The 15864-nt window shown below is 45.3% G+C and overlaps 1 protein-coding gene across 1 annotated transcript in view; it reads right to left on the bottom strand.

Annotated features, from left to right (window-relative positions):
• BTBD9 (BTB domain containing 9) overlaps window positions 1-15864 on the bottom strand; it is a 216918-nt gene that overhangs the window by 39049 nt on the left and 162005 nt on the right. The gene's annotated exons all lie outside the window — the stretch shown is intronic.

Raw genomic sequence — 15864 nt, forward strand, 5'->3', positions numbered from 1 at the left:
TTTCACCCAGGTAGACCTTAGATATTTACTGTTTTCATTTTTATCTCACCACTCCAGTAACACATTAATCCTTCACCTCTGTAGTAATGCATCACTGTAAGACATTACAATCCCTCACCTGTGTACTAACACATTCCACTCCCTCACCTCTGTAATAACGGAATGATGCCTCCTGTCAAAATACCAAAAGCGGCATCCCGACAGGGGTCGGGTAAGAATACTTACCCTTTCTCCTTCTCCCCCTAACCCTCCCTTCTAGTAGCCTAACCCTCCCCGTTAGTGCCTAAACGTAAGTCTCCCCCCTTCGTGCCTAAACCTAACCCTCTCCCCTTGGTGCCTAACCCTAACCCTCCCCCCCGGGGTGCCTAACCCTCCCCCCCGGGGTGCCTAACCCTAACCTCCCCAGCAAAAAAAGACCTAACCCAAACCCCGCTACACTGCCTAAACCTAACACTCCCCCCCCTCCCGCCCGCGGCTAACCGCTAAGGGCGCCCCGGACTTACCTTTTTCAGGCTGGCGTTCTTTTGTATTCGGGCGTTGGGATTAAGATAGGCATCGATATTTCGACGCCTATCTTAAGTGCCGTGTCGGGCTTTCAGCATAGGGATTCAGACCTGCGGCATGCCGTCCGCCGGTCTGATAACTACATCCCGTAGTAACACATTATACTTACTCACCTCTGTAGTAAGTAACACATTTCCCTCCCTCGACCACGTTGTAACACATTCAACACTCCCGTCCCTCACCTGGGTAGAAATACTACAATTGTGAGGGATGTATTGTATTTCTACACAGGTGAGGGAGGAGAATAGTAACACATTACCCTCACTCACATCTATAGTAAACTATTCTCCTCCCTCACCTGTGTACAAATACAATACCTCCCTCACACATGTAGTAACACATTTATTCCTGTAGTAATTTATTCCCCTCCCTCATCTCTGTATCACATTACCCCCACTCACCTCTGTAGTAAAGCATTACCCTCCCTCACCCCTGTACTAACACATCCCCCTCACTCGCCCAATTTGTAAAACATTTGCTTCCTTCACGCCGTAGTAACATATTTGACATTTCCCTCCCTCACCTGTGTAGTAACACATTTTCCTCTCTCACCTGTTATGACTGATGGGTGAGTAAATCCATTTCCAGCTTACCACTCACCACTCCACTAACACATCAATCCTTCGCCTCTATAGTAATGCATCTCCTCCCTTACTGCTTTAGTAAGACATTACCCTCCCTCACTTCTGTAATAATACATTCCACTCCCTCACCTCTGTAGGAATACATTACCCTGCTCACCCCTGTAGTAACACATTCCCCTCCCTCGCCCATGTTGTAAAACATTCGACATTCCCTTTCTTCACCTGTGTAGAAATACAATCCCTCCCTTACCTCTGGAGTAACACATTACCCCAGCTCACCTCTATAGTAACACATTCCCTTCCCTCACCCGTGTTGTAATACATTCCCTTCCCCTCATCCCTTAGTAACACATCTGACATTCCCCTCCCTCACCTCTATAGTAACACATTCTTCTGCCTGTGCTATAAGAATCTGACTGGCAATAAGCTCACAGCACAGGGCTGACACCAATATACAGAGGTTCCGCATCTGCGTTGCACTGTCAGTAATTACACTTCTCTGCTACTATCAGAGAGGCATAAATACTCAAAAGCTGCCACATAAGAGCCTGATGAAACTATCATCCACAAATAGGGACAACCTGCTCAAGCAGCATTGTTAGACTAGATTGTGTTTCTTCCTCCATTTATAAGTGTATTGACTAGGTGCCAACTGACTGAAAGCCTCTGGGATACACGTATGAGCTACGTGAAACATTATTGGTTAAATAATTTTAACCAATAATTTTTCTCTCTCCCCTCTGTAGTAACACATTCCCTTCCCTCACTATTCATATAGGGGAGACACACCAACTGCCAGTGATGTTTGGAAGCACTTGGGGTGACAGTTGGTGTTTGAAAATGAACTGTGTTACAGCCACGATGAGACAGTCAGGACATTGCACAGGGGGAGGAAACACTTTACCCATTATCACCCCCTTAGGAGTTGAATTTTGAAAAATCCCTTCTTAGTGGGCACCTACATCATAGAAAGAATATTCTCTCCAATTTTCATGTTTCTAGGTCTAGGGGTTTGGGCTTGTCGTTGATGAGTCAGTTGTACCCCTTTCACACCGCAATGCCGGCTCGCACCCGGGATTTTGTACACGGGTCCAACCAGGTTGCGACCCAGCTGAGACCCCCCTCCTGGCCTCTTGCTAAGCTGTGGGTGACCACCCACAGCTTTAGAGAGCGACCAGGTGATGGTCGCAATGGTCGAGACCATCGCGACCATCAGGGCTTGCGACGAGACCCTTGGTCTAACAGAGCAGGAAGCTCCCTACTGACATCACTGGTGATGTCAGTAGGGCCGCCTACAAACGGCAGGCGTTCCTTCAGGAACGCCTCCGTTTGTCCGCCCACCCCATCTACAAAACGGGGCGAGCTGTCGTTCAACATTGACAGCTGTCCCATTTGTAGTGAGCCCCGGAGCGAGTGAATTTGTCACTCGCTCCGGGGTTTGCGCACGCAGGCCCTCACCATCGACCTGCCTGCGAGCTCATAGCGCCTGCGAGCGGGTCTGAATGAGGGCCATTGTGAGTTGGAAGTAGAGCGAGGTGAGTTACTGTACAGAGACAGGGACCCAAGTGCTGCCACTGCTACTAACATCTGATACAGAGTCGCAAGGAAGAAAAGAAAGCAAATTACAAAAGGCTCAAACTCTTTAGTAAGGGTGTGGTATATCTTGTTGACATAAATCATGTGGCCTCTGATGAAATGTTGACATGATTAGAATGTCGGCAAAATGTCCCTGGTGGTCTAGTGGTGACTTACCTGGTACGGCAACTCCAGCGGTGTCCTCTGGGTCTGGCGGTGGCATCCGAATGACTTCCAGCGGATCCTGCGGCGATTTTGGCGGTGAGTATTGCTAACCCTAACCATTCCTGGTGCCTAACTCTTACTGGCCGCTGCCACAGCCTAAAACTAACCCTCTGATCCTTGCAGAATGTCAACAAGCCAACATTCTGCAGATACCGACATGTTCAAAGTCGACATTGGTAACGGTCGATATTGTGACTACATCCCTTTAGTAAACCTACACGGGATGCACTCATCATTTCATTTGAAAGTTTGCTTACAGCAATGAAGCCCAGAAGAGACAGTAATGATTGATGATACTATAGTAGACAGGTATGATGAACACAGTACTTAATGAGGATGTACTCTGGTGTTCAGCTTGAGAACTCCCTGAATATTCTAAAACCCATTTCTACAGCAATCGCTGTATCGGAGTCAGACAGTGCACTTCTGTCAGTCATTCCTTATCGCCGGGACCAGATACAATCAGCTGTTCTTGAAAGCTAAAAAAAACTTTATTACGGATGAGAAGAATTTTCTGTTTGCCAATCAATCCGAGCTGCGGAGGAACAGCCGGGATGCCAGAACCGGAGGAGGAAATGTGAGGGGGGACGGAATTCCTACGGCATAGGACACAACAAGCCATGCACGTAGGACATATAATCTTATGGATAATACATTTCATGCTCTTAAAGCTGCAATGTGCGTTTAGATCTGCAAAGGGGGGTACAAAAGTATTACAAATAATTATATTAATATTAATTTAAAAAGAAAACATGTTTTTTATTTTATTAATAATTATTAAACATTTTTTACAAATGTCACATTACTAGTGTATGAGCCAGTCCAACGCGGCGTTTGATGTATGCTTTGGTTCATTGTGTTACGGGAATATTAACATGGTCCCAAGACCGAGGTCTCTCAGACTGTAGCAGGTTTTCCTCCAAGACTTGTCTGGTATACCCCTTTTCCACGCCACAAAAACGCCCTGTCAACTCAGGTCGCGGCTCAGTGGAAAAGGCTTTTAGGGAAAAATCCCGGGTCCACTGACCCAGCATTTCTTCCTGGGTCTCATGCAGGGTTTTACTTGGGTAAGGCTCAGTGGGAACGGGTATCCTGGATCATCCGACTCGGGTCCCGTTCACAGCATATAGAGAGCCACATTTCCTGGCTCTTGGAGATGATGTAATTGGCAAGCGCCGGCAGAGGTAAGCCCCGGCAATATTCCGGGTCCAGCCTGGGATTGCCAGCGGGGCTCAAGCTACTGTGACACGGCTTGAAACCAGTGTTCAGTGTCCCGGGCTGGACCTGGGAGTTTGGTGGAAAAGAGGTATAACTTGCTCCGGGGATGCAGTCAATATCCCGGCAAGTGGGATGCTGGCGCTTAAAATACCGGCACCGGAATTCCGACACCTGTCAGAATCTGAGCGCAGGCATCCCGAAGGTAAGTCGCGGGGTTAGGGGGAGGATTAGGCACTAGCGGAGGGTTAGGTTTAGGGTGTGAAGGGGGATTATGTTTAGGCAGGGTTAGGGGTTGGAGAAACGTTAGGATACCTACCGAGAGGTGTCGGTATCCTAACCCTGTCGGGATGCCAGTGTCGGGATTTTGACCACCAGTATCCCGAGGGCCGGCATCCCATACCCAACCCCTTGCTCCATCCACTTCTATTCTGACATGTTCTCAGTATACGAGGCAGAGATGTATCATGATAGCATCTGCGAAGCATCTTCACGGTTCTTTGTTTCCAAACTTGTTCTGCGTCTCCCGGCGCTAACCATCGTGACGTGTACCCAGAGCTAATCAGACACGTGCAGACTTCAAACATCGGCCAGCTGCGAGCGCCATCGACACTGCATGCACCTCTGACTTGGGTCTTTAGAGAGGAGACCAGAAAGTTCAGTCTTGGCGCTCCCAGAGCATACACTCTTCCTCCATTACATATACTGGTCTCCAACACACTTTCAGGCAAGAGTTTTCTTCAACAATGATTTTCTTTCGTCCGCGCTCATCTAAAAAACACAGATTAGCGGTGGGACTGGGACATTTTTGTCCCACGGACGGTTTCTCCCAGCTCCACCATGGAATGTAACTTATAAACCCCTTGGCAGTCTCCCTAAAAGAGCCCGGTCTGTACTGATGCTCAGGTTGTGGGAATGGCCTGCTCAGTCACATCATATATTCTCCATTTGTTTATGACAGACTTGACAGTGCTCCAGGGGATTACCCCCAAATGGTGTTTTTAAATAACATTTTTGGGGATTTGTTTTGAGCATTCCTTGATCTTCACGAGGAAGCTTAGAAATGCACTAACCAACTGAATATTGAAATATTAACTGTATTTAAGAAGTCTCCAATTACTTATGTAACCCATGAATACAGCTGATCGCACCTGGGTTTATTGAATGTTTAATAAACAGAGTAAAAGCATTGGAATGGTTTTTCTTTGGCCTACATTACAGAGTGTTGTGTCTCATAACAATTATTATAATTATAATAATAATAATAATAATAACAATAATAATTTAAAGACAAGTCCACATCTGACAGTTGTGAACTTCTAACGAGAACGACTGACAGCTGCTTATTGACGTCTCACAACACTGGGTGTTGATAACAGGCATGAATACAAGGACAAAATGATATTTAAATGAGTTTCTGGCTAATTACTGATGTCGATGGAATTCCTTTTGATCATCGGATCCACCGTGCGGTTTCAGATGCCGTTCTTCAAAGCAGAGAGAGGGTAAATTAAATCAACAGATGTACAATGCCATCGGAAGGCTTTAGAAGTGGCGAGGAAGCAGCTTCTGATCATCGGATTAGAAGGAAGTTGTTCATCTTTGCGGTCTGGTCAGAGCGCTGCCAAGCAGCATTACACGCGGCGTTGCAAGGGTTGGAGTCCCTGCTCTGATCACACATTAAAGGAATCAGCATGTCACACCCGGTTGGGCCGCAGACAGATACCCCCACGGTATAGACGATTGGGAATCTTGGTAAATAATGGAACCGATATGACAGGTGGACAGCAAAGGTGACTGACGTCCACTTAGGGAACTAAGTATCGTTGAACGATAGTCCTTTCATGTATAATCATCTAACAAGTGTCACCCCCGCACAACTACGCATTGAGGGGGACCGATCTAAACAGAAAACACACCATTAAATGTATACCACATTTACCGTGATTTACAGCTGTACATTGTGTTCAGCATTCCCCCTCTTACATGTCTGCCTGCCGCTTGCCGTTGTCTGGGCTGGTATAAATATCCCGGAATATTAATGAGAGCTTGAACACTGCGATGACTGTCAGCAGAATGTTCTGCGTTCTCATGTGCAACGTTCCGATACATTAATCTGGATGAATTCTGCCAGCCTCCAGTGCACTGGCTCTAGATGATCAGTTTAACGAGATATTTAGCCCACAGGAAAGCCCACACCAAAGTTTAATTTAAATAATGTGTAAGGCATTTTAACTGGGAACGGAAGGGAAAAGCTTGTGTATTTATCACTACGAATTGTGATTATACTTTCACCTTTTTTACTTTCGGTTTTTCAACACTGCACGACGTGTCCTGTCTATCGTTCCGCACATTAAGAATTGTGCTTACTAAGGGTAAATGTATTGATGTTTAGGACGCACCAAATACAAATCCCTATTTGGTGTATTCCAAACATCAATACCCTTAGTATGTACGTGTGGAATGATAAAATGTACACGTCGCGCAGGAATGTAACAGGCAACTATTGATATGCACGTATTGTCGGTTGATATCTTGACTGTACTATTTACTGTCTAAGGGGAAAATGTATCAAACCTTGGCAAGAGATAAAGTACTAACCAATCAGTTTCTAACTGCCAGTTTTCAAAAACAGCCTGTAATATGACAGTTAGGAGATGGTTGGTTGGTACTTTCTCTCCAGTGAGAAGCAACTACATGTGCACCAACAGGTTCCACCTATTAGTATTCAGAATATGCCTGACATACTTATTGGTGGCCAGCTGCACCCCTGACTGCGGCAATAAGTATTTAGCCTACATTCTCTGGTCCCTAGTTGTCCACACAGTATAGTAACAGACTTTAACAGGGCAGTTAACTGTGAGGGATTGTAAAATGTGTCTACTGTAAATTATTAAATGTTTACAAACTGTTGCAATGGTTTAAATCAGGTCTCAAGGTCGCCATGGGGCTTTAAAATGTAGCTTGGGGTTAATTTAGGAACTTTAATAGAGCTTTAAATGAACAATTGATGAATACAGAGAGAGAGAACGGTGGTGGAGGGTGATGTATGGAGTATTCTGTGCAGCACATGGTGTGACGCACTCAGAGAGAGTATTTTCTGATTAGTGGGGCCTGCAGAGTTCTCTATCTTCAAAAGTTTCCGCCTTTAATTCTGATGGGGGGGTTGTTTCACCTTCCAGACAACTTTACATGACAAATGCACGTTTCCCAGGTCAAAACATTAAATTGTACAATAATGCAAGTAATAAAAGAGTCACCGAAAGTTGCTTTGGCAATACGCCTAGATGTTCCCCCAGCACACTTCAAGGTGCATAAATACTATTCCGTCTTTGGTGAGGTCTCTGCAATCCAGAAACCCAAACAAACAAAAGACAAACCCAGGTGTGCAGAGACGCACTGCGCAAAAGTGTAACCATCTGACGCTGTGCAACGGCCACCTTCCATAAATAAACGTCTCAGTTTTCTACCGAAATACAGATGTGTCCTCATACTCCTGTTCCTTTTGCGTCATATGGCGTGAGGCGCCTGGCACAATTCCCGTGCTGTGCGCTTTTTCCTCAACGTTGATACTTTTCCCTTAATGTTGCGTCTTAGTTCAGAAACAGTGTACTAGGTACTTGGGGTTCAGGTTTTTTCCTTTGTTACAAAGGAATTGGTATGGGATCCGGGTCAAAACGTTGACCTGTTCATAAGTCTGACAAGTGAAACATCGACATTTAACATCTTGACTCTAGAATATCGACAGTACACTTCTTGTAATATTGTTATGGTCAGGCTAAAATATGCAAAAAAAAAACAAAAACCCCTGTATGTCCGCATTACGGTGTTAACATGCTAAATGGTTGGCAATAAGAACATGTCGACTTTTTAATAAAGTTGACATTTGTGAACGTCGACACATTCCTTGTCCGCCTAATGTCCATGTTGACATTCTGACTGTGGGCATTCAGAACCTATCGACATTCTGAATGTCGACTTTTCATACCACACTCACTGGTATAAAGGTCGCAGAATAACCACACAGATAAATGGCGTGGGTCACTCGTATCGGACCTGTCTTTTGTCCGTTTACACCGGATTATGTACATTTTCTTCAGTGAATCTTTATTGAATTTTGCGTCTTATATCACTTATAGTGTACTAGGTACTCAGGATAATTGTGTTGGTGCAGCTAAATCACAAAGTCAATGGCACTCTAAATGGGGCTATTTGGAGCGGTTTGCGGATAGATTACGTGGACACATCTGTATAAGCCGAGGCCCGATCCCTGACTCCTGGCAGGATGTGTGAAAATCTGGAAAGTACAAACATGTCCGAACCTCCAACAGCGCAAAATCAAGCACAGGTAATTTTTCAAAATGCACTCGGCACAACGACACCTAATTTTTGCACTGCCTTGCAAACGCATTCGGTATGATGCACGGCCGGCCGCATGGTTCAAATCCCAACAGCGGCAGCCCGACAGAGGAGGAAATCCTGATCGTCCTAAAGGTAAGTATAAACTAACCTAATTCTACCCCCTAATCCTTACCCTCCTTTAGGGTGCCTAACCCTAACCTCCCCCCCCCCTGTGACTAACCCTAATCCCCCCTCTAAGTGCCTAAACCTAACCACCCCCTCCCCGCTGCCTAAACCTAAGTCCCCCGGGGGAGCGCCCTAAACCTAACCCCCGCCCCCCCCCCCGCGTCTGTCCGCACCTGACATCCCTTTGATCGGGATGCCGGGTGCCAGTCTCCCGGCGTCGGTAAAATGACAGGCGTCTAGATTTAGACGCCTGTCATTTAACCCTCGCCGGGATTAAGCAGTCGGGAAGCCGGCGGTTGGCATTGCGTCCGCCGGTTTCCCGAACGTATACCCTTGCAGATACTTTGATATCAATGCATTACAGGAATGCAATTTACATATAAAATAATTGTAAATGTTTGGAATCCGTTCACAACCCAACACTACCGCTTAGAATACTTTTTTGCTATAGCAAATAATTGTTTTCCAGTGTTGCTAAAGTATTAGAGCTGCTTGGCTGGCACAGATAATGCTGTACTGCCAGTGTACTCTGTGGCAAAGTTGGGTTTTGTTTTGAATCTCTGCAAGACGAGATGAAGAGGTCTGCGGGGAGCCGACTACATTTAAACACCAAGCGATATGAATTTATTCTGCATGAGCTGCCTCTCAGCCAAGGTTCTGCCAGCTAACTCCATGAATATTCACAAGCTCCCATTACATAGAAGGACCAATTTCTACTAATCCCTCACAATATATTCCGAACAAGCTCGCATCGGAAACAGAGCGTCTCGTTTACTGGGATGTCAGAATGCAGGGAACCCAAATAGGCTCAGACTCTGCTCTGTATCACATCTATACACCTTTATGTCATCTATCAGCACCTGTGTCTCTTAATGGTTTTTATTTCACTTTTCCTTTCTGTTTTTCCTCAAACTGAATCCATCACTACAAATATATACATATATTGCATGTGGATGCCAGCGTCCCGACAGGGATAGGATATTGACACCTGTCGGTATATATCCTTAACCGTTCCCCTAATCCTCCCTCCACCCAGCCTAAACCTAACCCTCCCTAGGGGAAGTAGTTAATATACCAGTGGCTGAGCTGCCGGCTGTCGGAATCCCGACCCGGGACTAAAGATAGGCGTCGAAATCCGGACAACCGTCAACCAAAATGAAGGTAAGCGAGGTCCTGTAAAATGTTAGCCACGGGGGGCGGGGGTAGTTTTAGGGGCACCAGGGGGAGATTAGGCTTAGGACCCCCCCAGGGTGGGTGGGTAGGCTATGGGGAGGGGTGGGTTAGGCTTAGGCTCCCCCGGGGTGAGGTTAGGCACCCCCTGGGAGGGTTAGGTTTAGGGTGTGGGAAGGGGAGGTTAGGGTTAGGCACCCCCGGGGGGAGGTTAGGGTTAGGCACCACTAAGGGAGGGTTAGGGGTGGGGAGAGGGGGAGGGTTAGGGTACTTAACTCCCCTATCGGCATCGGGATATTAACCGGCTTCATACCCATTCCCTCCCTAGTGCCTAACCCCTAACCCAGCTACTTACCATTGGGGTGCCGATGCTGGCATTCTGAGTACCAGCTTCCCTACAGCCAGAATTTAAACTACATCCCTGTATGTGAATCCAATTACATTCATCGTGAATCACAATTTTTTTCTTTTAAATAAACCTTAGCGCTGTATAGATATATTACTGACCGTCAGTGGTGTAGACACGACCTATACAGCATACTGAGGTCCTGTACAGGCCACCTAGATAGGTGGTGCCATAGTACCAGCTAACCCGACGGAAGAATAATTGCATCTTGTCAAACAGCAATTTCAGAGGCAAACACTTGTTATATGATTTATAGAATATGCTCATTTACAGCTTCTGGCAGACGGGTTACATACATACACTTACATAACAGGCGCCTTGTTTTCTGAAGCGGAACCTTTTCAATATGCATAAAAAAAGCATCGGAGTCGTGCGCCTATCTGTTTACGGCGCTATCAAATCTCTGGCCTCGCTAATGAGGCTGCCAATTAATGTCAATTAGAATGACAGTGGCTGCTGGACTGAGGAGCATATACAGCGCTGCAAGTTACTGCCTCCTGACGATACCATCTCCTCGGGGTAAAGGCAGCGCCACAGTGGGCAAAGTAGCCGGGCACTCTAGAGTCAGGAGATGACGTACCACTGAACGACACTGTATCTGTGTAGGGGAAATATACATTCCCGCTTGCCACTATTCATCATGGGCCATGGGAAGATTTGAACTTTGAATGAAAAAATAAAGTCACTAATTGCTGGTAATCTGTATAACTGATAACGATGCAGAAAACCAATATTACAAACATGACTTTCACATGGTAATGGCATAAATAGAAATAGTGATGACATATAAGTGACATCTAACTAGAAAATGAGAGAATAACACAAAAAAGATGGGGTGTGATCACTGAATCAGGCTGGTGACGGATAGCTTTGTCCTCTCTCAATCATCGTAGAGCAGTGGCAAACGCAGGAGGGGGGTTTCCAAATGCCTGATTTTAGAGTGAGTGTGGCCTGTCCATAAGTAGGGTAGAATTTGCACTTATCCAGCTTTAATATGCGTCATACATAGTATATTATGTGTCATAATTCCAGCATATACAGGACCAGTGATCACAGTAAGCCATTAGATGTGGCAGTAGGACCATCCTGCCTGAGCTGAATGTATTTATATTAGATGTGGGCACCATTCCAGTGCATGGGAGCAAGTCCGGGAGTCTGGGGGAGCAACAGAAGAACCTAGCACTGCCCTGGACATATATGGCTCTATAGCAGTGCATCCCTACCAGTGCATGTTTTCCAGATCTCATAATTGGTGCACATGTGTATTTATTATTGGCTGACACATGTTAAAAGATCCAAATGTGGTGCTAATTATTTCATTTGTGATACTGAGAAGAACATGCAGCACTAGTAACAATCTATTATATTACTATTTCTATTGTTGTCATGGTGTGGGCTGGGGAGGGGGGTTTCCAGGCAGACGGAAACCCCCCCTGCGTTTGCCTATGGTAGAGCAGAGTATGGTGATCTCTGCTATGCTGAATGGCCAATGTCCGTCACAGAATGTGATTTATATGAAATACAGACAGAAAAGGGATCTCAGGTTGTGACATCGCCGTGATTACAACAATTCACACCCACTGTGCAAACTACTGGCGCAAGAATCTTACACCGAAGAATCTTACGAGTAACAACTATGTACCTGGGAAGACTGTGTGGCTTATGCTATTAGCCCATAAACGTTATGGACTCAATACAAAATTATTACTGGGAATGAGGCAGAACCATCACCCCAACTCGCACGCTGTTCGTATAGACGTAATCCCCCAAAACACTGACACCACTGGGTTATATGGGGTTAAGGCAGATATAAAAAAATCAGCTAAAGGAGGGCGGAGCTAATGCACTGCAAAGTGAAGCATTCCTAATGTGCCGCAGGGTGTGTGACACAGGCTCACACTTGTAGTGATAATGACGTTTTATTACAGCACAATGGACAGCGTGGAAGAATGATTTATTTATTATGGTTCCCCAATCTGTCCATGGAGTTTATTTTTATTATTATTTTTTGTTGTTGTTATAATTTAGCACTCTAAACTCGCCAACATTGAATTGTTATAATGCAGTGCTATTGCCCGTCTGTACTGCATATTATGGGAGTAAAATAACAGAACAAAACTAGTTTTATTGGAAGACATTTCTGTTTCCTGCCACAGACCAGTCACTGATAAGCTGAGGAAGTTTCACAGGGTATGCAATCAGGAAGCCGACGGTCGAAAAGCCGACGGTCGAAATGCTGACTGCCGGCTTCCCGACTGTCCAATCCCGACGGAACTAGTGATAGGCGTAGAAATCCCGATGCCTATCATTATCCCTCCGCTGGACATAGGTCATCCATACCAATCCCATGCAAAGAGGCGTCTGTCGTCTTTTTACAGTCATGTGACCATAGTGAGACAAAAACACCAGAGTGCTGACACAGAACCAGTTTTATCTCTTGGCAGGTTTAGGGAAATCATTCTTTTAGCCCATATTTTAAATGACACTAAAATGTTGGTACTTCCATCGCCAGGAACAGCTGATCTGTACATGCAGATACTACAGTATATTACTTATTCATAGCACCACAATTATTTTCTATTTACAGTTAATTTTGTGTGGTAAATATTCAATAACAGCAAAGCGTGAATGAGCCCAAAATGACCTATGAACAGATGGAGGCAGCCTATCAGCTGGCTGGGGACCAGTGACATCACACCGTGAGAGGATGCGGCCATTTTGTGTAGAGCCAGAATCAATGTTAGACTGATCAAACAGCAGATATTTGTGATCCTACAGCAGGTAATTGGAAAGTACGGGTCATTTAGAGCTGATAAAAGAACGCACGGTGCACACAGCATTTACCAAATGGATCATGCAGCGCGTAGCTTGCGGTTTGGACGTGTGGGTGGAATGAGATATGCAAGGTGCCTCAGATAAGTCGTTACCATGAAGGTCCGTTGCCCGGTGGGAATCTGTATGCAGCGAACCCGCTGCCATTTATCTCTCAGAGAAGCTAGAACGTTCCACAGCGTCGAGTCATAAAAGAAAAACTGGCGTATAAATCCCAATATTTACATTCATTACAATAGCACTTTTATCACTGGGATAAGTTGAAAGTAAAAATAAGACAGAGAGCATTTTATGTGGCCACTTATCCTGGAGAAGCTTCTTCTAAATGTTTGATGTCCGCGGGCTCCGCTCCTAAATTGTACTCCAGCTATTCAACTGCGTCTAATGGACACATTTTCTACTAAATCTCAGACAGAAAAATAGAATTTAAAAATGCGGTAACCTTTCCCTGTGTGCCTGGTAGATCTGTTCCGCATAGCGGCAGGCATTCATCGCTGGCTGCATCTCGCTTTTCGTATTATGGGTTCAGTGTCCAACAAGTGTGGAGTGACAGAAGTAAATCACATACAGTAATACTGAATGGGAGTGATTGTAGGCTATTATGCTATACGTGAGTGATTACAGATTGACACATTGTGATATTTTAATGCTTTCATTGTACGATAACTGTTTGGTGTTGGCAAATGTAGCTGCACAGCTTTTTGCTGTCTACACTAAACCGAGGCGACTTGAAAAAGGGACTTTTGGTCCCTATGATAAACAAACAGGCTACAAACATGGTCATTAGTGAAAGCACAGAGCGAGGAAGCCGCCATGTTTACACACTTTACAAACACCTGTGTGGATTAACACTTTGTATGGTGTATACTGGAACTTAAAGCTGATATTCCAATAAAAAAAATAAAAAAAAATATATATTTTTTTTTTTGTGTGTACAAAATACTGTATGGTGTTCTTTTACAATCATTTTAGTTTTTCAAGCTGCTACTGATGATTTATGATAAAAAGTATCATAAGAATACCATGGTAACCACAGTTGCATGATCTATGACATAGTGAGCACAGAGGCTTTGGAATGCCAATCCTTTCAGCAGGGTTGTTCACAGCGCCATCCACCACCTTCCTCGTCACATGACCACTGGTGAGATTACACAACACTACACAATGTTACCAGATCGGGTGATCACAAGACGAGGGAAAACCGGATCTACCAGACCTGCGAATACCGCAGCTGCTGCCACTGACAGTACTGAGGCAGACCAGATGACCCTCTCCTAGGGAACAAGCCGTAGAGGTAAGATTTACTCAGAGCCCGGGTCCTTGCAAGAAAACCATTGATGCAGTTGCCCTGATAAAAAAATCACTTATTGCCCCGATACATGGCGATAATCAATCATACCTAGCGGGGCATGATAAACAGACCCCTTAGTGCTGGAACGCAAGTGTGAGACTCTGCAGGCATGTCAATTCCCTTTTGCAAATTATATTTTCTATACCCAAAGGGACATTAGAACAATAATAAGTGTGATTCATCATCACGTAACTCAACATATAGAACAGAAGATAAAATATAATATAAACAGTAATCCATACAGCATAACTCCATGTCTATAAATACATTTTTTTACTTTACAGTATTTGATTTTTCTTTCAAAAGCATTGCAAGGACCATTACACCTCAGCACTCAATACTCCAATATACACCAAGAAGGTAAAACGCTATGTACAGTACTAGTTTTATGAAGTTGAAATTATTAGTGAAGAGTCTGAATATTATTGGACCAGAGTTACACTGTTGTATCTTATTCCGTTGTGAATTCTCATTGAAAGACTCTGGTTCTGAATCAGCAAGGAACGCAGTTGCTTATACGCACGCAATCGGACGATTGTTGCGTGCATATGCGCGTGCGCAAACTAGCAATTGCGTTCTGAACTGTGACTGCAGAGGCTACGCAGACCCAGAGCAGAGTGACTGACAGGAAGTGGGGTTTGTGGGTGGGAGACAGGGGGGGTCAGCTGAAAGCAGGCGTGCCAGTGCGTTGCAATGCCGTTGCAGGGGCGTGCATAAATTATCCACTGCGTGGCCATAAGCTGCCATAGCACTGATAGCGTGCGTTTCTGAGTAAGGTCAGGGCTTGTGCAAGTGTGCATATGGGTCCGATGTTACCGATTGTTTTGCTATGTTGTCCTAATATGCGGATGTGAGTAAGGGGAAGAGGGCATCCTTACGTCTGCCTGCGATCGCAATGTGAATGCACACATTTAAATAGCAGCGCTGATATTAGCAACTGCGTTGCTTGCGTATAAGCAGAATTGCGCTTCGTAGTGAATCAGGCCCTCTGTTCTTTATTCACTGTTATATTGGTTGGGCTTTTATAGACAACGGGCCTCATTCAAGGATGTACGCAAACCCGATGTTAGCAGATTGGCATATGTGAAGGATCTGTACTGCACATTCACCGGTCCTATAGTGCGACATCTCTCGCAGTTCTCCAGTTTCAGCATGACTGACAGGCTGCGGTCGTTTGGGGGCGGGGAATGGGTGGACCCAGCATGCGCTCCTGGAAATGGGAGCGTGTCGCCCCCCATTATCTGGGAGTGCCGAGGCCAAAGTCTGTGTCGGAAGATGCAGATTTGCTGGTCTCGGCTACGTGGGTAAGATGTCCATTTTGAGTAGCTTTTGGCTTTCTCAGATGGGTAATGGCAGCGACCATGGCGGTTGGTGATCCGATGCTGTGTCTTTGGACGCGGCAATCGGGTTAGCGA

The sequence above is a fragment of the Taudactylus pleione genome, unplaced genomic scaffold (assembly GCF_031769625.1).
Source record: "Taudactylus pleione unplaced genomic scaffold, aTauple2 ptg000378l, whole genome shotgun sequence".
Taxonomy (NCBI): Eukaryota; Metazoa; Chordata; class Amphibia; order Anura; family Myobatrachidae; genus Taudactylus; species Taudactylus pleione.